At 41.1% G+C, this 22,976-nt stretch overlaps 1 long non-coding RNA gene across 3 annotated transcripts in view; it reads left to right on the plus strand.

Annotated features, from left to right (window-relative positions):
- LOC134477041 (uncharacterized) overlaps window positions 1-19,637 on the plus strand; it is a 58,205-nt gene extending 38,568 nt beyond the window's left edge. For 2 of the 3 annotated variants that reach the window (XR_010048946.1, XR_010048947.1), the window contains exons 2-3: window positions 14,931-15,036; window positions 15,461-16,047. This is a non-coding gene — a long non-coding RNA (uncharacterized LOC134477041). Of the gene's footprint in view, window positions 1-14,930; window positions 15,037-15,460; window positions 16,048-17,589 lie in introns of those variants that run through there. The other variant, XR_010048945.1, reaches the window with a different exon arrangement.
- Window positions 19,638-22,976: the final 3,339 nt, after the last annotated feature.

Here is a 22,976-nt window from a genome sequence, read left to right on the forward strand (position 1 = left end):
GTATGAACTGTCTTATGAAAAACCTCTTTTTGGCTTCCCATACATGTAAAGGAAGGATTAGGGACAGGATCTTTTTCATTTTAATTTTTTAATTAAGTTTTTTATCTTCATTTTTGTTCCTTTTCAGAATGTCATGATCAAGTCTTTTAAAACTGTTTACTAGTATATGTTTGCATTACATAAATAGCTGCATTCATCTTGGGGACTTGGTACATGTGCATATGGCCCCATGATCATGTTTATTCCCCTTACATCCCTAGCCCTCCCCTTAAATTTTAAACTAGAAATTTTTGTAGGACAGTTGGAAACTATGGAAAGATATTAAATATTTGGATTTCAAAACTATATTACACTCATTAATATTTGAAAATAAGGAAACTGAAAAGGTAAGTAGCTTTCAATAGTGATTTTAAAAAACTAAATGAGATCATAGCCAAACACACAGTGTCTTCCGTGTATATGCACTATCTTATTTTAAGTCACATCAGTCTTTTATTGTATTAGTAAATTTGTGCAGTACATGGGGTTCACATTTACCCTAGGAAGTATTGCAGGTACAGCTACATAACGCAGTGTGATTATTTCCTTTCCCCTCCCCACCACCCACTTTGCTCCGTCCATCTCTAGATGCCCCTGCCTCACTGACTATTTTTTTTAGTTCACGTTTCTGACATACAGTATTTACATTCAGTGTGGGTATTTGGTACAAGTACATGGCACATCTTACATCTTTTTCCTTCCCCTTCGTCCCCCCACCCTCCCCTTGTCCTTGGTCTCTTGGTACCCTTCCTGTTTGAAAAAGATTCATCTCCCTGTTCCCTTCTAACAATCCTTCATTTTGATCTTCGTTTGCCCCTTACCTTAGCCAAATGAGGGACGCTCTATAGTATCTAAGCTTATGTATCTTATTTGTTTCCTATAACATATTTTGCAGGTACATTCATTTTCTTATAAATGTCTAAAGTTTATCCTTATTTATAGCAAGGCATTACTCAATGGTGTATAAATACTACACTTTCATTATTCATTCATTTGTTGACACACCTCCAACATTTAGCTATTCTGATTTGTGCTCCCATAAACTTAGTTATGGGTGTACACCTGTAATATGATGTTTTAACTCTTTGGGGAAGATACTCAGAGGGGAATAGCTGGGGAAATGGAATTTAATTTTTAGATTTTGGAGAATCTCCGTACTAGTGATCATACTAGTTTACATTCCCACCAATGATGTAGAAGGTTTCCTTTTTCCCTATATCCTCACCAGCAATTGTCATAATTTGATTTCAAATTATTTGATTTCATTTGATTTTCTTTCTTTCTTTCTTCCTTCCTTCCTTTTTTCTTTCCTTCAAGACAGTGTCTCACCAGCAGTTCAGGCTGGGCTTGAACTCACCGTGTAGCCCAGGCTGGGCTCAATCAAAGCAGTCCCCTTTCTCAGTCTCCCAAGTGCTCAGATTACAGATGTGAGCCACAACGCCCAGCATGATTTCTTGATGATAGTCATTTTTTTCTAGAGTACAAAGGAATCTCAGTGTTGTTTTAATTTGCATTTCTCTAACACTCAGAAATGCTGAACATTTTTTCATGTATTTATTGACCATTTTTGTGCTTCAGCTTTGTGCATATAGAAAGCCAGTTTTCCCAGTACTATTTGTTATAGAGGCTATCTTTATTTCAAAATATTTTCAGCCAATTTTCAAAGATCAGGTAACTGAAAGTGTCTGGGTATGTTTCTGAATCCCCTCATTTGCATATCTGTTTTTGTGCCAATACCATACTTTTTTCATCACTGTTACCTTGTAGTGTAAATTGAAGTCAGGTATTGTGATGCTTCCTGCTTTTTGCTCCTGTTTCCCAAAATTGCTTTTGCTCTTCTGAGTCTCTTTCCATTCCATCTGACTTTGCTTTTCTCAAGTTCTGTAAGCAGTGCTGTTGATATTTGGATTGGGATTGCACTGAATCCATATGTCAGGTTTGGACATATAGCATTTTGATGATATTGATTCTACTTATCCAGGAACAAAGGATGTATTTCTATTTTGTTTCTTTCTTTTAAATAAAAAAGAATAAAAACAGTAATACAGAATTTCGAAACAAAATAATAAGATTAACACTGGTTAATATATTGCATATTGTAATCTTCAAAGTAGTTATTCAGATTAGAAGATAAACATGAAAAAATGATCACACAATCAAACAATGAAAGCACAAACTGTTCTTTTTCACAAACTAAGAGTGATTAGTAGGATGGTTATTTATCATATATATAATATATTATATATATATATTATATATATATGTATATAATCTTTTCCCTTCTTTGTTTTATCCCTTCCTCTGCCCAGTTGTTTTTCCCTTTTCAGTAGCTTCCTTCCCCTTTCACTTTCACAATATCTTGTGTACATTTTGGATCTAATTTACTCTTTCAATTTTTTACACTGCTGAGATGGTATGATATTTACACATGTGAGTCTGATTTATTTCACTTATGAGTATGATCCCAAGTTGTATCCATTTACCTATAAAGGTCTCAATTTTACCCTTAGTTATAACTGAGTAATACTCCACACATAAAAATATCACATCTTATTTATTTATTCTGTGGTTGAGGGGCATTTGGGTTGCTCCCAAGATTTAGCTATTACAAATTGAACTTCTCTAAACAAGAGTACACATATAACACTGTGGCAAGATGGTAATCATCCTTAATTTCCTATTAACTTAATCTGTATCACCCTGTATAATTTACACTGTATTATTATGACTGATCTTATTTGAACTTGGTTTGTTAGATTGCTATTTTGTATTGATTGATTTTATTCAAATCTGTTATGATTGATAGTATCAAATCTGAGAGTATAGGTAACTACGCAGAAGATGACAAGATTCACTAGGATATCCACTCTGGTTTGATTATTACTTGCCTTTGAAGTCTTATAATGTCTCCAATGTTTTGTTTTTTATTAATATTGTTATGTACTCCTATATTCAATTATACTGTGCTTGATGATATGGACAATTCTATTGAAGATAATAAGAGACATCCTAGTAACCATTGTAGATCACCTCGTATTGTGGTTTTATATGATTATGTCATTTCATGTTTTTCTAGGAACTTTGTTTTGTCTTGCTTTGTTTTGTTTTTCCCTCTAATAGAAGAAGGATAGGGGCTGGGGATTTAGCTCAGCGGCATAAGCGCCTGCCTTGCAAGCAGGCAGTCGTGGGTTCGATCCCTGGTACCAATAAAAGGAAAAAGACAAAAAAAAAAAAAGGATAGATATACATATAGAGATTCATGCATGTATAGAACTTATAAACAGTTTATGAGAACTGATTATATAATGCACGATGAAATGAACAACCACTTTGAAGAAAAAGAGACACTAAGGTACCCAGTGCTGATTCCATAGTGCCATGATGTGAAATCCAGCCATACTATTATTCTTTGTTCAGAGTGATTTTAGTCTGTTTTGCTTTTTTTAATTTCAACATATGTGAAAGTATGGACAGCTATTTTGAAGAGAATGAGAGACACTATGACAGCCATTGTTGACTTCCCTATTGTCTGGTCTTGAAGACCTAAAATGCCTTCATCATCCTGTTTAAATCAGTTTTATTCTATGTTGTTTTGTATGAATTCACTGTATGTGAAGATATGGACAACTATTTGGAAGAAAACAAGAGACAATATGATAGATAATGAAGATCTCTGGTTGTCTCGCTTTGAAATTTATGTCTCCTACATTGCTTTCTTATGGTCTGTTTTGTTGTGCTTAATTTTACCCTCTTTAAAATAAAACTTTAAAAAACAATGCCATTGATTAGTGATTGTTGATTCTATATCCACTTATGCTGCTTAATTTTCCTTATTAACTCTAAGTAGCCTTTTGGTAGGATTTTTGGGGTCTAATATATAAAGTATCATGTCATCTGCAAATAATAATATTTTAACTTCTTCCTTTCCTATGCTTATTCCTTTTATTTCTCTCTCTTGTTTACTTGTTCTGACTAATTTTTCCAGATGGTGGACATCCTTGTCTTGTTCCTGATTTTAAATTGAAATTTTTCAGTTTTTTCTCATTTAGTATGATACGGGCTGTTGGTTTGTCATGGATGACTTTTATTGCATTGAGGTAGGGAAACAAGTTATTCCAATTTTCTGTAGGATTTTTTTTTATCATGAATGGGCAATGGACTTTGTCAAAAGTTTTTTCTGTATCAATTTAGATGATCATATGAGAAATGACTTTTTTGTCACTTGCTCTGTTGATATAGTGCATTACATTTATTGATTTGCATATGTTGAACCATCCTTGCAGTTCCTGGGATAAATTCCACTTGATCATCTTCTTGATGATTTGGTCAATCTTCTTGATGATTTTCTGCATTCTATTTGCTAGAATCTTATTGAGAATTTTTACATCTATGCTCGTTAGGGAGATTGGCCTGTATTTTTCCTTTTCGGTTGGGTCTTTCTTTGGTTTTGGTGTCAGAGTAATACTTGCCTCCAAGAATGAGTTAGGGAGAATTGCTTTCCTTTCAATTTCATTAAGGAGTTTGATGAACACTGGCATTAAATCTTTTCTAAATTTCTTGTAGAATTCAGCAGTGAATTTGTTAGGACCTGGGCTTTTCTTCATTGGTAAGTTTTTAATTATGCTTTCAATTTCAGTAACTGATATTGGATTACTCAACATTTTTATATCTTCTTGATTCAGCCTTGGTAATTCATATCTATCTAGGAATCTGTCCATTCCTTCTGTATTTTCCAGCCTATGCGAGTAAAGATTTCCAAACTAAGTACTGATGATTTCCTGAATTTCCACAGAACTGGAAATGATTTCACCCTTTTCATTTCTCATTGGATTAATTTGCATTTTTTTCTTTTTTTCTTGATAAGGTTGGATAAGAGTTTGTCAATTTTATTTATTCTTTCAAAGAACTGAGTCTTCATCAATTCTTTGTATTGTTTTCCTAATCTCAATCCCATTAATTTCTCCTCTGATCATTTTTAAAATTTTATTTTAAAGAGAAAAAAGAAAAAAAAACAGAAAAATTGAAAAGCAAACAAATGAAAAAAAACAACAAAGGCAAAATGACAACAACAACAAAACAATAGCTATATAGGTTTTCAAAACAAGAAGATAGATTTTTAACAATGGTTGTTATATTGCATATTGTTATCTTCAAAATAGTTGCTCAGGTTACCAGATACAGGAATAAAACAAAGTAGTAAAATAAAACAAAACATTGGATTTCAAAAGCAAGACAGAAGAAATCCCTCCACAGTTGCCAAATGCACCCTGCCATCCTCCAAATAGGTGCCCAGACCACCCGCCCCAAGCCTGCAACGTCAATCAAACAACACAAGCATCCAGCTGTTCCTTTCACCTCAGTTGCTGTCATCTCACCCCGGGTTCCTCTGAATCAGCCAATTGCTGACAGGAGGTGAGGGATGCTCTTCTACTCTCCCAGCCTGCCCACGGGCTGGCTCACAGGAAGGCATGGCTTGGCTTCTTTCTGGGTCTCTTTCCACTCCCCACGGCAGACTCTGCTCTGATAGTTATAATTTTCTCTTTTGTATGGACTTTGGGAGGAAGAGTGCTGAATCCTAACCACGGTCCTTGTATGGGCTTTGGTTTTGACTTGCTCTTCTTTTTCTAGAAGCTTGAGGTGCAACCTTAGATTGCTTATTTGTGCTGTTCTGTTTTCTTGATGTGAGAATTCACTGTTATCAATTTCCCTTTCAGACGACTTTCATTGTGTCCCACAGGTTCTGGTATGTTGTATCTGTATTTTAATGTAATTGTAGATACTGTTTAACTTCTGTCATCTGTGACCCACTGATTTTTCAGAAGGGTGTTATTTAATTTCTATGTGTTTATGGAGTTTTTGCAGTTTCTTTTGCCACTAGTTTCCAATTTCATCATGCTATGGTCAGATAATATGAGTGGGTCAATTTAATTCCTTTGCATTTACTTAAGCATATTTACTGGGCTAATATATGGCCTATTTTAGAGAACATCCCATGTGCAGCCAAGAATAATGCCTATTCTGATATTGTTGGGTAGAACACTCTGTAAATATCTACTAAATTTGTTCACAGGTTGCTCCCATTCTGATATTTCTTTGCTGATTTTTGTCTGGTTGATCTATTCCTTTGTGACAGTGGAGTACTAAAGGTCCCCCATTAAAACTGCATCATTTCTCATTTGGTTTTTTGTGTCTTAATCTTGTCTTATATAATTTGTGCATACATACTTATTTATGATTGTTATCTCTTCCTCTTGGATCGTTCCCTTTATGAGGACATAATAACATTCTTTGCTCCTTTAATCAGTCTTGGTTTGAAATCCACTTTGTCTGGAAATAGAATAGCCTCCTCTACGTTTTTCTGGGTTCCTGTCACATGGAGTATTGTCTTCCATCCTTTGACTTTCAGTTTGTGAATTTCTTTTTGAGTTAACTGTGTTTCTTATATGCAGCATATGGTTGGGTGTTGTTTCTTGATCCATTCTGCCAATCTGTTTCTTTTGATTGGTGAATTGAGGCTATTTACATAGATGGTTATAACTGATATATATTTGCTTATCTTTTTCATGTTATTTCCCTATTTTTTGTTCTATGTCCCCCCCCCCCATTTAATTTCTTTCCCTGCCTAGTGGTTTCTCTCTATAGTTGTTTGAAAATTCTGGTCATTTTTTTTTTAATCTCTATCTATATTATCTTTGTAGGGTTGGTTTGGTAATCATAAATTCTTCAGTTGTTCTGTGTAATTGAAGTATCTTATTTCTGCACTCATTTTGAAAGGCAGTTGTACAGGACACATCAATCTGGGTTGAAAGTTGTCTTTCAGGACTTGAAATACTTCAAGCTCTTTCTGAATGGAGGATTTGTGTTGTGAAGTCTCCCATGATTCTGATGGCTTCTTTCATAGGGAATTTATTTCTTTTCTCTAACAGTTTTTAATATCCTGTTCTTGTGCTGAATTTCTGGGATCTTGATTATTATATGTCTGGATGTAGATTTATTTTTATTATGGCTAATTGGAATTCTGTATACCTCGCATGTCAGGTTGCCAGATTCTTTTCCCATGCTTGGGACATTTTCTACTATTACTTTTGCAAATTGTCCTTTTATGTCATTTGTGTTGAGGCTTGCTTTTCCATAGACACCAATCCCATCTTATATTATTTTTCTTTGCTTTGTATCCTCTTACAGCTGTTGAATTTCTATTTGCTGATCCTTTGTTGTTTTTAAGAGTTCTTTCCTTTCATGATTGCTACCTATGATCCTGTCTTCAAGGCTCAAAAGTCTGTCTTCAGTTTCATTCAAGCAGTGTTGCCAGCTTTCAGTGAAATTTTTAACTTCCTAGATATCTGTTTGAATCTATTTTGTGCAATCTATTTCTTTCCTGTATTGGTCATTCATGATTTTCATCCTTTTCCTATGGTTCTCTATTTTTGTATCTATCTAACTCTAGATTTGCTGAGCAATTCCTTTATGATTGTTGTCATTTCTTTTTTTACCTGAGCAGTTAATTCTGGCCTGATTTCCTCTATAGCCTCACAGGTGTGTTTCTTTATTTTGGTTGCTATCATTTCAGAAATTCCAGGTATGTGACTTCCATTTTCCTCATTTTGCTGACTCATTGACTTGTTCTAGGACGGAGGGTGCTTTTGCTTCTGCACCTTGTCATTTTCTATTTAAAAAGTTTTTATTTTGTTTTCTGTGTTGGTCTTTGTAAGTTTTGTAGTTTGTAGCATCCTCACAAGCATTAAGGCCTCTCTAGGTCTGTTTTTCAGGGATGTTCTCCTCAGGCTTTCTCTCAGCATCTTTATAGTCAGAGGTTGTGCGAAGAACAATTAGAATCAGGGCACATAATTTATAGCATTATTTTATGATGGCCACCCAGAGTTAACACAAAGTGCGGGAAATCTGTCCGCAACATTAAAGACCCAGAATATTCAGCCAATGGCCTGAATTTCACAGCAATGTCCTCCATGAGTCCAGATAAAAACCTAGAGCCCATGACAATGCCTCCCATGAGTCCAGCTGGAGGTCTAGAACCCACAAGAAGGACTCATACCAGTCTGTTGTATGGATCTGTGCTGGGAAGGCCCAAAGGTCAGCAGTATATGGTAGAAAGTCTATGCCAATGGGGTGAAGGAGCTGTGCTGATAGGTAGGTTAAGGGTTCTACACTGGAGCCAAGAAGTTACCCTCAAAACAAGGACTAGGGCGGCCCTGACAAGTACCACAGCCATCCTCAGCAACACGGAGGTCCTGAGCTCCTCTGATGATAAGAACATTCAATTACATGCCAGAAAGCCAGCATGATGAGTTTCCCCTGGAGATTAAATGGCACAAGGCTTCCCCTCCAGAACCAGGAAGCAATGCTTGATGTGAGGACCAGAGCTCCCTCAAAGTGAACCACAGCCACTCTCACCAACAAGATCCTGAGCTCCTCTGATAACAATGGTCAAATTCACACTGGGGAAACTAGTCATGAGGAGCTCCTCCAGGAGAACCAATGGCTCAAAACAGCAACACTTAGAGAAACCCACAATGCCTGGCTCTTCTTCTCCAGCTCTCTATTTATGCCGGCAACTTTCCTCAGGTGGAGCATCTACGCTCAGCACCATGCTGATTTAATTCAGCTGGCGTTAAGTTGACCCAGTTTTTAATCCAGAACAGCGTCTCTCTCCCCATTGCTGTGCTGCCCTCAGGAGGCTGTTCCCAGTCCCGTGGTTCCTCCTGGTCCTTGCTCAGCCTTCTGGGTTCCTCTTCCACTGGCAAGTCTCTGTCCTCTCAGGTCATTTGTTGCAGCGTGGGTGGGATGCTGTGTGGTTCTCTGCTTCTGATGTTTCCATTCACAGCTGTTCAGTCCTAGTTCTTACTCCTCTGCTGAGGGAACAGTGCTAACTTCCAATCCATTGCTTTACAAGGTCCACTGCTACCACCAGCATGACCCACCTCTGCTGTAGTCTATAACTTTATTGGCAAGGTGAGTGTGCTGTAGGGTGCCTTTCTACTTCTGCCCCCAGGCTCAGGACAGCCCCAGGCTGCACAATCTCATGGTACAAGGCTGTCTAATTCCCCCTGCCTCTCTAAAAACAGGTCATGGGGAAGGTTTTAGCTGTTCTATTTACTATGCATGCCTGTAGTGTCTAATATTACACCTAGAGGTTTCAGTTAGTGCTCTGGGACACAAATGAAAAAGAAGGAAAGGAGAGGAGAGGAGAGGAGAGGAGAGGAGAGGAGAGGAGAGGAGAGGAGAGGAAAATAAACAAAAAAAAAGAGAGGGGAGGGGAGGGGAGAGGAGAGGAGAGGAGAGGAGAGGAGAGGAGAGGAGAGGAGAGGAGAGGAGAGGAGAGGAGAGGAGAGGAGAGGAGAGGAGAGGAGAGGAGAGGAGAGGAGAGGAGAGGAAAATAAACAAAAAAAAAAACAAAAAAAAAAAAAGGGAAAAGTTAAAAGGAAAGCTGGCCAATCAGAAATTTACTGCTTGGCTGTAGCATCCTCTGTATGGAGGAAGCAGAAAAGGCAGAGGACCCTATATCCCAAGTCTGTATGGTTTTAGTTGCACCATTTCAGTGCACCCATTTTTTTCTTAAGACTCCAAGTATAGTGGGCAGTGGCCCCAATCTGACAACCCACTGGCAGAAGGGTGGGCTGGCTGGCTGTTTTATTAAGTCCTTTATCTATTTTTCCTTCATCTATGAATCTCTGATTTCTGACTGATTTTGGTCTCAGGGTGTAGGTCCTTACCCTTTCTTCCAATTACCTGTTTTTAGTTGAGTTTCTCCAAGCAGCTCTGAACAAGGTTCCTCCTCTATTCAGCCATGTTGTCTCCCATCCTTCCCCATTTTAGAAATCCTTTTTATTGATCACTGCTGCAACTTACGTATTCTGTACAATTTTTATACTATTTTTCACTGTACCCTTTCATAGATTCTATATCATTGATAAATTTGTCATTCCTGTTTTGATTTGCTTTAGTCAGCTCTTCCAAATTTTTTGTTTTCTTCAAATGCACAATAGAGGCACCAGGAGTTTAGCTCAGGGGCACAAGTGCCTGCCTGGCAAGCGCAAGATCGTGAGTTTCAGCTCAGTACAAAAACAATGCACCCTGGTCATTTGGTATGCTAATTTTGGGTCACGTCCTCTTAGAACTCACCAAGTTTCTTTATTTCTTCTTTACTCAGCTCACAAAGCTCTGGTACATGATGGTTGCTTTCCTTTCCGTTGATGTCCCAGGACCTGTCTTGAGACAGTTGGGAGGCCCTGAGGGTCCTTTGTTGCCTTGTTTTTCCATATATATCATATAAATATATATAGTTGTCATATATATGTGTCATTGTTTTATTTTGTTCTCATTTTTTGGGGTTGAAAGTAGTCATGAGGAGAGGTTGTTATTGATATGAGTATATTTTTGGTCCAGCTTTTCAGTTATGTTTTCAGCTTTATTTGTCTATAGATAGTATTTGAGGGCTGGGGGTTTAGCTCAGTGGAATAAGCGCCTGCCTTGCAAGTGTGCGGTCGTGAGTTCGATCCCTGGTACTAATAAAAAAGGAAAAAGGCAAAAAAAAATAGTATTTGCCCTTCAGCTATTTAATTTGAGTGGCTTGGACTTTGTTCCTGTGTTTTGAGGCAAGAATTAATTCTGGTTACAACAGCATCCACAGATCCACAGCTCCATCATACTCAGTTATATGTGATACACCTCGCTTTTACACTTTCAACCTTTCCAATACTCTTTGAAGTCTGATTTCAATTGTTATTAGCAGTTATTCTATGTTGTCAAAAGAGAAGTGGAGGGAAGAGATGAAGGAATGGGTGAAAAAGGAGTATAAGTTAGCAGGGCGAGAGGCAGACTGGAAAAACAGTGATAGGTGGAAAAAATTAGAGGTGGGTCAGACTTTGCAGGCAGTCACTGGGCTGGGCAGAAGGGTTGTGCTGGGATTTTAAAGAAGGTGACAGAGGGGTGACAAGGCAGTATAGAAGAAGGGAAATAGATTTTGTGACTGAAAAAAGCTACAAGGTGGCCAGAACCTGTGGATATGTTGGTGCACCTGTGGAAAGTGGGAAGAGACCAGCAAGGTGTGGTCTATGTAGGAGAAGAGAAAAACAAACAGAACTGACAGGACAACATGCTGATACGAGAGAAAATAGTGACTAAGAAAAGCAGACTACAGCAAACTAAAAACTTGAAAGACAGATTTTAAAAAGTCGTAGAAACAATCAAAGATATGAAAACAGCATTACTGTGGAAGTTTGAGTTAAAATAAAGTAGGGAGTGAGAAGAGGAAAAGGCTATAAATATCAACTAAGTAAAAGCAACAACAAAAACACCCTGCCATCCAAATCCAGGGTGAAGTCAGATCAAATACTCCAACATGTGGTTCACATGTGACCACTACCCAAAAAGCCTGAGTGTCCACGCAATTTCCTTCCTGCATTGGTCACCACACAAATTTCCCCCCTTTTCCATACCCAAACAAACCCACTCTCAAAAGTTCCCCCTGTTCCCCCAGCCTGCAGGACTGGGCTTGCATTAAGGATTCTTCCCCGCCCCCAGACATGACGGCAGAGCCAGTGGTGTGCCCACTCACAGGCAGGAGTCCATGGGAATCTGTTGGCATTGTGGGCACATTTACATGATACCAAGTGGCCTGTGGGAGTCTGTGGGTGGGTTCACTGGCAGGCAGCAGTCTGTAGAGTTGCTGGCATCTGCAGGTATGTTTGGGTACCAGCCAAGGGATCTATAGGTATCGGGAGACAAGTTTGCTGACAGACAGAAAGCACCAGGTGTCGATGTGTGGTTTGCTCTCAGGCCAGGGGGCAGAGTGGAATCCTCAGGGCCTGATCAAGTGATCCCTCAAGGGTCACTTGTGTGTCCTCTCTCTGCCCAAGGTGAGGAGGGGGCTTCCATTGCCCTCAGGGAAGGATGCCCTTCCCTTGGTGAGGATGCCACCGGACTGTAGCATTCCCTACTATTGGAAGGAGAAGTGATGTGGAGAAAGAGCTGGCTATGCAGAGTCTGTTCCGAGAGTCTAGGGTCCTTCTTTCCTTCAGGCTATTTGAAATCCTCTCATAACGGCTGCTCCCCAGAAGGGCAGGGCTGGAGCTATGTGGACAGTCATGGTGGTCCACATCTCCCCTTTTCAGTGAGTCAGATGTCTGACCAACATCTATCATCTTTCTGATGTTTCAAGATGTTTCCCTCCTCCATGATAGAGTACCAGTGGCTTCAGTGAATCCTCTCTGAGCACCTCTGATGCAACCTTGCCTCTAGCCAGCCATGTTGGAGCCTCATGAATAGGGTCTTTTGATCGGTTGTGCCCACGTGCAGATGAAGGTCGTGTGAACAGCACCGGGTTCAGTGCACAGTGATTGATTGGAGTCACTGTATTGGAAGCATCATTCCCCTGGAAGTGCTCCTCACCTAGTTGCCTGTCTTACTTTATTTATGAATGTAATGTATGTTTGCTGAAGAAATAGAGACAGAGGAAAAGAGGAAGTTAAAATCACCCATACTGCCACAGCAAGATCCTTTCTCAAAATAAAATAAAATTACTCAGACTTTCATCACCTAGAAATGATTTGGCCTTGAATTTGTGTTCTTGAAATAGGAGTTCACTGGTATGGGAAAAAAGTCATTTAAAAGAAAACTACTTAAAACAGGAGCAAGCATATCATAGTAAATAAAATTTAAAGAGGAGAGGAGAGGTTTGGATTGTATTTTGTTTTAAAAAATGAAACCAGGCCAAGGATTTAGCTCAGCGGCATGAGCTCCTGCCTGCAAGCACAAGGTCATGAGTTTGATTCTCAGTTCCAAAAAAACAAAACCCAAACCAAAACAAAACAAAAACTAAAATTTACTTATAAGACTATTTGTACAAATATAAGGGCCTCTAACTTTTATTTTGGGGGTGTTATATACAAATTATTTAATAGCTTGATTAGAAAACAGTCATTCCATCCAGGTATGGCAGTGCATACCTGTAATTTTAGCACTCAGAAGGCTGAAGGAGGAGGATCACCATGAGTTTCAGGCCAGCCTGGGCTACCTAGTGAGTTCAAGGCCAAGCTAAACTACATAGAAGAAAGAATTAAAACAACAATTTCATGTTTGACTTTTCCAAAACAACCCCATGAAAAGTATCCTTTTTGCATTCGTATCTGAATATTTCACAAATTTTTCCAAGGCCTTACCTTACCTTTGTTAGCTACTGCATGATGGTGGGGTCAAGATTATATTTCCTGGTATATTCCTATGTCTTAGTTACTTTTCCACTGCTGAGACAAAATATCTGACACACACAAGTTAAAAGAGGAGAGGTTTATTTTATCTCATATTTTGTAGAGGTTTCAGTCCATAGTCAGCTGCCCTCAAGGCAGGGTAGCTGGCAGAGAGTTACAAGAGAGAAGAAATAGTTCATGATATGGAAGGAGGAAGCAGAGAGGGATCAGTGGAGGGATATACAGGCCTCAGTCACAGTGACTCACTTCTTTCCACCAGGCACCACCTTCCAACATCACGCCCAGCTATAAACCCATCAATAGATTAATCCAGAGTCATATATCCATAATCCTGTACCTCCCGAAAGTCTCACCTATGAGTATATGAGGCCTTTGGGGGACATCTAGATATTATGCAGCGAAACATTATTCAGTCACAAAAAGAAATGAAGTACTGATACAATCTACAACATAGATGGATCTTGAACACATCATGCTTGTCAGGAGTGAAGCTGTCTGTACCTCTGGTATCTAGGACAAGGCCCCATGAGAGGTATGCACAGCTCAGGGAGCTGATGCACATAGTGACTTGACTTTTGCTTGAGATAGTACAGACAGTTTTCTTGTTTCCAGTGAATCCACCAACACATGCTGTTACGGTTTGTGTCTGGATGACCCCCCAAAGCCTTATGCAGTCGTGGGGGCAGGCTTCTAGAGTTTGTGACTGATTCATGGTTCAATGCTGGGATTATGAATGTGAGTGCTACATCCTCCCTAGGGTGTGTAACCTACATAAAATACAAGGGACAGAAATAGTCCAGAAACAGTCTTTTCTGACTTCTCCCTTCATGCTCTTGTTGTTTTTGCTGTTTTCCACCACCATGAACTCTTGCCTTCTGCCATACCACCCTGCTTTGGACCCAGCAGATTATGGACTGAAACCTCCACAAACTATGAGCTAAAAAATATCTTTCCTTCTTGAATTTTGGATGGGTATTTTGCCTCAACAATGAAAGAAAAGTAAGACACATGCTATTCTGATTAGACATTGCTCCTGTCCCAGATCCTACCCTCCCGTAAACTCCATGAATTTAGTCATGTGCTGCAGGTGATGGGCAGTTTGCTTTCTCCCATCAAGATAGAGGACTCCACCTGACCTCAGCTTTTGTATATTGATTTCTGTCTTCTCCACCCCCGCCATCCTCCTTCCACAGTGCAAGAGCTGTGCAGGTTGCGGCATATGTTATCCTAAAAGATAACAATGTAGGATTTCATTTACATGTAATGTCAAGACCAGCATAATGCAGCCAGGGATAGTGGCACATTCCCATAATCCCACAGCTCAGAAGGCAGGGGGATTTTAAGTTTGAGGCCAACCTGGAACACCCAGGCTATAGCAAGACCCTGTCTTGAAACACCATAAATAAATAAAAATGGCAAATCCATAGAGACAGAAGTGGATTAGTGGGGAAGAGAAAATGGAGAATGACTGTTTATGAATACATGATTTCCATTGGGGGTGAAAGTGTGCAATTAGATAATGATCACACATATAGTTGTGCAACTCGACAGATAAGGATGAACCACTAACTTGAGTATTTTAAGGGGACAGATTTTATGGTATGTGAATTGAATCTCAATAAAAATACTTACTAGCAAATTCATAGAAAATATTTGCTGTCCTAGTACTCAGGAGGCTGAAGCTGGAGAGGTCAATGGACTCAATACAGAGACTCTATCTCAAAAAACAAATGGCAAATAAGTAAATAAACGGACGTGATCTCTGCTGCTGGTAAGTACAGTAATACCCAACTTATGGATTGATGAGTTTCATTCTGGGACAGTACTCATAAGTCAAATTTGTTTGTAAATCTGACAGTCAGTCTTATACACCTTTGACACAAATATACAATGTGTACTGCTTAGCACTTCCTAGAAGTCCACATCGTCACTGCTTTTCCTCTTGTGCCCAGACAATCTGGGCCCTGATTGAGCACTGCACTCCTGTGCCTATCACACAGCACAGTGAGCACCCAGCAGCACAACCGGGACAATGTCTGGCAGACAGATGAGTGCTTCCGTGACCAGCTCCCATCTCCAAATGTTCACAAGGCCAGGTCTGCTCATAGCTGCAAACATTTGCAACTCCAAAGTTCTTAAGTCAGGGACTTCCTGTGTACAGAGCTGCCTACATTAATAAATGGTCTCTTGTGCAGGTTAAGGATCCTGAGGGGGATCGAGACTAGAAGAGAAATCACATAATTTTCTGGGGATGACAGGAATCACTGCAGAGCAGAGCCCGGAAGTTTCACTCACATGCTTTATGCCCAGTGCAAAGAAACTACCAGTAACTTCCTCCCAGTGATGATGTTAAGTAGTCTGCTTGTTTTGCATGAAAAGAAATTGTCCCAATTTTAGTATATGTGCTGCCAAAGGGAGCACTATAAAAAGAAAGTACCTTATTAAGTTAACTTGCCATGAAGTTATATGTACTAAAAAAAAATCAACCTGCATTCTTTTTTGTTTTGCAACATGGTCATGTGGTATTGTGGAGTCGGCTTTGAACCCATGCTCCTCCTGCCTCAGCCTCAGGAGTGCTGGCATTACAGGAATGTGGCACCACGCTGGTTTCTGGCCTAAACTGTTACCCAGCTGGCACAGAGGCAGACAGGCAGGTAACCAAGGAGCTACGGAAGAATGAAAGCAACAGATGTCTCCTGACAGCTACACTTTCTCCTCCTTTTACTTCTCCGTCCCTCTTCTCTTCCCCTCCTTTCTTTTGTTCCATTAATGTTCTTAAGGTTGCCCAAAAATTATATTTATACAATTAAGAATAATTTAGTCTTCTAATAAGTATTCTGATTAGTTTGTGGTATGATCCAAAACTACAGGGAAAGCTTAACATTTAAAAATATTCTTAGAATAAAAGACACATTGCAGTTAACCTTCCTCAAAATATAATACCTCACATGCAACACATCTACCCCATAATTTTTGCCACTTTCTGAAGTAGTCCTGGAAATCAGAGGTGCATGTTTATATTCCTACCCACCAAAGAGGAGCAGACAGGAAGAATACAAGGCCAGGTTCAGCCTAGACAACTTCGTAAGACCCTGTACGAAGGACCAGGGATGTAGGCTATCACTGGATTCAGCCTCCCGTTGCTTGGTGGGAATGAACGCAAGAAAGGAGAGTGGAAAGGTTTCCTCAGGCCGGATTGTGCCATCTGCTTCCCAGTCACATTCACACACTGGGTCGCAGGGCTCCTGCAGCCCTGTCACTCAGTGAGCAGACGCGTTCTGGGAAACACGTTGGCGGGGGATTTCATCACTGTGCCTCCATCACAGAGTACTTAAACAGATGGCTGAGATGCCACTAGCAGATCTAATCTTACGGGACCGCCATTGTGTGTGCAGACTGTTGTTGACAGAACTTTATGAGGCTGTGCAAGGCTGCATGCCTACAAAACAAAGCCTGTTTCCTTTGTTGCATGGGGGTGTGGGGGAGGGCACTGGGGATTTTAATTTTTTTATTTTGAGACAGGGTCTCACCAAGGCTGGGTTAAGACTTGCAGTCCTCAGCCTTCCACGGTGCTGGGAATCCAGGGTGTGTCACCACACTTGGCTCGTCCTTGGTGTTTCTTGGGGACAGACTGTTAATTTTAGCACCGCTATCAGGGAACCACGCCACCCATCAGCACTGCCCATGGTCCTGTGCCCTCTTTGGTTGGGTCCTTGTCTGTTAAACCTCAGCCAGGCTCCCAGGAAGCAGCAGGGAAGGGCGTGCAGGTTTCATCTGAAGCAACTTCTTCCCTGGCCCCGCTGCCTGCTGCCTGCTGTCCCCAGCCCAGCCACACTGTGACTCTGCACCACAATTCCACTCATCAGGGCCCTGTGGCACCAGTCAGTGCTGTGTCAAGGCTCTGTGTGACCCTCCCTCGGGGTGTCCCTAAATGGAAGAAAATGCTGGGTAAAGTTCAGTCACACTGGGGCACAGACTGGATGGAGATGGGGCCTCCTGGGACATCAGAGGCTTCTGTTCCCCCACATTGCTAAGCCCCAGGGCTGCCTCTGGAAGGCAGAGCCACAGGCACTGCTGCAAGCCCTGTCACATCAGAAGAGTGACCTGGGAGAGGGGTTATCTGTGAGGGGGTTAGGGAAACACACTGTTGGTGCAAGGTTTTGTTTTGTTTTCCAGTGCTGGGGGTGGAACCCAGGGCCTCCGCCATGCTAGGCAAACACTGTGTGCCTGGAGCCACCTCCCAGGCCTGGGTGCCCAGGCCAATGAGCGGGACCCTGTCCAGTTTCAATCACACCAGTTACACAGGCGGCACTTTGCCTTCCAGGAACCTTGCTCCGAGCTCACCTTCAGGGCTGGAACCAGAGACCCCCAAAGCTCAGCTGAGCCTCACCTGTGACTGGCTTCAACTCTGTTCCCAGGTCCCTCCTGCCACAGATGATGTGTGCAGCTGGGCAGGGGAACACAGGCCTCAAGGACCAGCGTGGGACACTCTGCTTCTGTCTGTGCCTTCTGATCCTGTCCTGAGTCTGAGGGACCAAAACGTAGCCGTTTCGATGGTTGCTGGGCAAAAGCCCACGTTCCAGATGCTTTGTCATTTGTCCTCATCTGTGACCTTCCAGGGGCCCCATCCTGCTCCAATTTTGGCAGCTACTTTCTGATTCCTCGTGCACAGTAAGGGTGAGATGAGTTAGAAGGACAAAAGTAGGCTGAAAAAGTAGTGAAGGATCAGCATTAACATGCATTTTAATAATATTTTTGACTTACCCTCAAGGGTTTTGAAATGACAAAGTCTAACAAAATGGTCCCAGTTCAACAAGGCACAGTTCAGATTCCTCAGATGGCCTAACTGTAGCTCTCTAGCTGACTCAGGAAACAGTGGTGTCCTCGTTCTCTTCAATGTGAATGACATGTTGGATTGAGAGGAAAACCCATTGAAAAGTAAGGTGATTTTCTTCTAACAACAACACAAACCTCAACAAGCAATTCCATTTCTTTCTTTGCAGCAACTTATTTCAGCACATGTGGAATAATATTCATAATGAACATTTGTGAGTATATTTGCCCTAAATATGGTTATGGGATATCTTGCCCATTTCTGTGATCTATTAAAAGTGCTTTAAGAACATAATGAAAGTGGGGCAAAGTGGCACACACCTATAATCCTAGCTACTCAGGTAGCTGAGGCAGGATAATCTCAAGCTTAAGGCCATCCTGGAAAACCTAATAAGACCCTGTCTTGCAGTAAAAAAAGAAAAAAGAAAAAAGTGGGACTGAGCGTGAGGATGTCGCTCAGGGGTAGAACACCCCTGAGCTCTCAGTGGTAGAACCTCAGCCAGGCTCCCAGGAAGCAGCAGGGAGGGCGTGTAGGTTTCCTCTGAAGCAGCTTCTTCCCTGGTCCCGCTGCCTGCTGTCTCCAGCCCAGCCACACTGTGACTGCACCAGAATTCTGCTCATCAGGGGCCCTGTGGCACCAGTAAGTATATTCCTAACACAGAAAACAATGAACAAAAACAAAAATATCTCACAAAACAAAACAAGCTTCACTGGTCAAATTTGCATAATGCTTTTAAACTTTTTCTATTTTAAGCTTTTTAAAAATCCCTTCCTCATGGTGTGTGGGTGGGGGGCCTGAAACAGCTCAAAATATAAAGGCAAGGAAAGGAGGTGGATATGGTAGCACATAGGTGTAATCCCAGCTACTCAGGAGGCAGACGCACAGGATTTCGAGTTTGAGCCTAGAGGAGGCTAGGTATCCTGCCTCAAAAAATAAAAAATAAGAATAAAAAATAAAGGAGAAAGAGAACAGAAGCTGCTAGATCCTCAGATGGTTAAACATGAACTGAGGGGAAGTTCTCCCTGCTTTGATTAAAGTGAGTAAGAACATCTCTACTTTGAATTATGTTTTGTACCAAATTGAAAAACCACATCTTCATTTAAATTAAAAAAAAAACCAAAACACCAAATTTTATGAAATCGTAGGAAGTTTCATGTTAGCATTCTGGAAAAAAAATCACAAGAAATTTGGTACAAAAAAATTAAATTGCTTTCGTTATCTACAAGAATTCAAAGTTAAAAACTAGAAAAACTCACCACTACCACTGAAATGTACATTATCTTCAATTTATATGTTGTGTTCTAAAGTTCCAGGACAACAGGAAATTAGAATAATTTCTAAGAAAGTATCAAAGAAATAAAAATCAGATATAAAGGAGACAAGGAGGTTGAGATTTTAAAAATCCTACTTAACTACCGCTTCAAAACACAAAAGTTACTTAAGCCTTTTTCCCTTCCAGGAAACTCACTCCAAAAAATAAATAAATAAAATTAAAAAAATAAAATTCCTAAAGGTCCTAAAGACAATACGCTTGTAAATCCAGGCTCCGGATCTGTCGTTTTACAATAAACCTGTAAATCCGGACTTTGTATCTGTCCTTTTCACCTATAAATTATGCTTCCTCCACCCCCTGCGGAAGCCGCAATGGCTCTGGGCTGCATCTCAACTTCAAACACAGGCAGATGGTTTGCACTTCAATCAGAGAGACATCCTAGGCCACTCAGCTTGAAGACACCCCGTGCCAGCTCACAGTGCGCCTCACTTCTCTGAGCGCCTCCACTGCACCCCTCAGTGTGTCCCGGATCTCTAAGAAGCCCTTTCATGTCTCTTAGTGATGCAACTGGAAAGCTGTTCTTCCACAGCAGGGATCAGTGAGCCCCAGAACGTACACTGTGAGGGTGGGATAGATTCCCTATTCTCAGCCCCGGGGACCCCCAGACCCAGCCTACTGACATCTCTCTGGGTGAGCCAGTGGCAGCAGGTGAAGAGCAGTGTGGAAGGGACCACTTTGGTTAAGTCCTGACAAATGCTTTTTATTATTTTCTGTCTTCACTCCCGCTTTCTCCCAACCCTTTGCCTCTGAAGCACAGTTTATCTTTCTCTCTCTCTCCCTCTGCAGCTTGAGGGTTTGTTTTGTTTTCTTGTTTTGTGTTTTGTCTTTTCCAGCAGCCAGACACTCCTAAACCCTCTAGAAAATGGGACTGAAAACAAGACGGGCTGGCTCTCTCCAAGCAGTAACAGCAGGGGGTGTCCCAAGGCACCGGGTCATGGAGCAGCCTCCCTTGGTTGTCCTTTGATCTATACACCTCGTCCCTGGCTCAGATGGAGCTCTGGAAAATCTTAGTCCTCCAGGAAGACACAAATAAGCATGAGGCCCCTTCAGGATCATTAGCCACACAATTGTCATGAGAACCCCAATCCTGAGACCCAGGGGAGACAGACAATCTCCAGGTCACACTAGCAAAAGCGGTCTCCAAAAGTGTGCACACGCGTGGGTCCTACCCTGTTTAGCCTGCGGGAAGGTAAAGATATCTGCTTTGATCTCTCTCTCAATCTCTCTCCAAACCAAAGGGCACAAACTCTGTCTGTTGGACGCCGCAGCTCCCCTTTTAGGGTGGCTGGGAATGTGTCCCAAGCCATGCAGGCTTGAGTGCTCATTCTGTTGATTACTGACAGCATCCACGGAATGTGGCAGATGCTATGGACTTGTGGCACTGATCCCCTTCTTGTCCCTTCTCTCCCACCCGGCTTTCATCTTTCAGAAAATTCAACCCCTTTCAATACAGGAGAAATACAACTTTCAACGTGCTATGTGTTAGATATGTCATTTGTGTCTCCAGAAATTAATGAATTTTGAGGAACAACAGAGGTTATGGGTAGGGAAGATTTATGGAGAGATACAGTACCTCTCCAGAGACAGGGGGTAGTTTGAAAGTGAGTTGTCACCAAGGTCATTTTTTTTTTTTTTTTTCCCTTTTCCAACACGGTCTTGCTATGTAGTTCAGCCTGGCTTTGAACTCACTATATAGTCCAGGCTGGCCTCAAATTCGTGGTGAGCCTCCTGCTTCAGCCTCCCAGTGTGTTACAATTACAGGCATACACTGTCGCATCAAACTCTGAGGTTTCTTCTTAAAGACTATTTTATAGACCAAAATCACCAAATAATTTAGAATTATGAGGTAAATACAGTGTGGGTCAAACTATAATCAACCAGTAAGATTGTAAGTACAACCACTGAGCTAGCATTGATCAAATAGAGAAGGAGGTCACAGCAGCAAGGGTACATGGAGAGAACAGGGGCATTTTTGGAAAGGGATGGGTCTGCATACCCTGGTCCACTAGGGTGACTGAGGTTTCTCTGGCCTTTATTAGACCAGGAGATACCAACTATAGTATAATTTTAAGCTTGCATTTATCTTTTAGGGAGGCATGTAGTTCTAAGCCATTGTATTTTTATTTTGAGGCCTGGCGCTTAGCAGACGAGCGGCTAGCCATAGTTTTATTGTTTTTGTTTTTGTTTCTTTTATGTCATTGACTTTTTTGAGAATCTAGTCTCTCTTTTTTTTTATTTAGAGAAAAAAGCAAAACAGAAAAAGGGTAGAAATAATACAGAATTTTTTTAAAAAAACCCTGTATATTAATTCTTATTTAACTTAGCAGCTATGATATTTTTCCCTCTGAAGGAGAGAAGGGACGTAACTTTAATCCAGCTAGTTTGAGCTGAGGAGGGTCAGTGTGGAGAAGCCCAGTCGGAAGCCTTCTCCAGAGATCTAATCTGACTGCCCTGGGATTAGCAGTTATGAGCTCCCTTTATAAGGTATGTCCAGGATTTTTTTTTTTTTTTTTTTTTTTTTTTGGTACGGGGATTGAACTCAGGATTTGGGCTTGCAGGCAAGCGCCCTGTCACTGAGCTACATCCCTGGCCCTTGCTTTATAATGCTAATCTAATGGATTCCGGTAAAAGGAGGTAAAAGGAATTAAAAGGAATGTGACACACCTGTGGTTTTATCTGCATGATCACTTGAAGTCTGGCAGCCTCTAGGTGAAAATAAACAAAATTTTTCAAGAGATTAAAGCGTGAGCATTAGAATAGAAAGGCAGACTGGGGAAGGAGCCACACTCAGAAAGGGGACCCGAATAGCACTGTAACCAGGTGGCTCTCACGCCCTTTATTATCTGTAAACCTGATATTTTTTGTCACCAGTTTATCTAGTTTTAGCTGTCAGATGATGGAGAGTTTGGTGGTCTTGAGGGACAATTTTAGCAAAGGAATTTAAAGACCCTCATCGAGCTTTTACAGCTCCACTGTAGCTTTTTAGCCTTGTTGGACCACAGCCATGGTCAGCTGCAGGTGTAGCTGGAAGCTGTGGGCAGGGGTCAGTATTGGAGCTCTCTGTTCATATCTAGCCTTTATTATTATGGCATTATCTTGTATATTGTTTGGTTATATTTTCATTGGGTGTTTAAGGACAAGTTAAAGTCAGACCAGTGTTAATCAAAGTTAACCTCTCACTATGTATTAAGGTCAGTAAAGTCTCTCCAGGCATTACTCAGCTGTCTTGTTGGTATCAGCCACCAAGATGGGCTGTGGTCTTCTTTCCTGACCCTGGGGCTTTCTGGGAAAGCAAAGGCGATTTTTTTTGGTCACCCTCTTTTTTGGCACATTTGTGTTTTGGGGGGAGGGTCCAACACTCTCTCTGTGTAGGAAGTTGGGTGACTCACTAAAGTAGCATCTTTGGGTGTGTGTGTGTGTGGTTCTAGGGATCAAACTCACGAGCTCACATTTGCCAGGCAGGCGCTTACTGAGCTAAATCCCCGGCCCTAAAGTAGCATCTTGTAGAAAAGGTCCCCTCATGTCCTGGGTCCTTGACCTTGAG

Source organism: Cavia porcellus, unplaced genomic scaffold (genome assembly GCF_034190915.1).
Source record: "Cavia porcellus strain 051 isolate PalLab524CR breed Dunkin Hartley unplaced genomic scaffold, mCavPor4.1 scaffold_7, whole genome shotgun sequence".
NCBI lineage: Eukaryota > Metazoa > Chordata > Mammalia > Rodentia > Caviidae > Cavia > Cavia porcellus.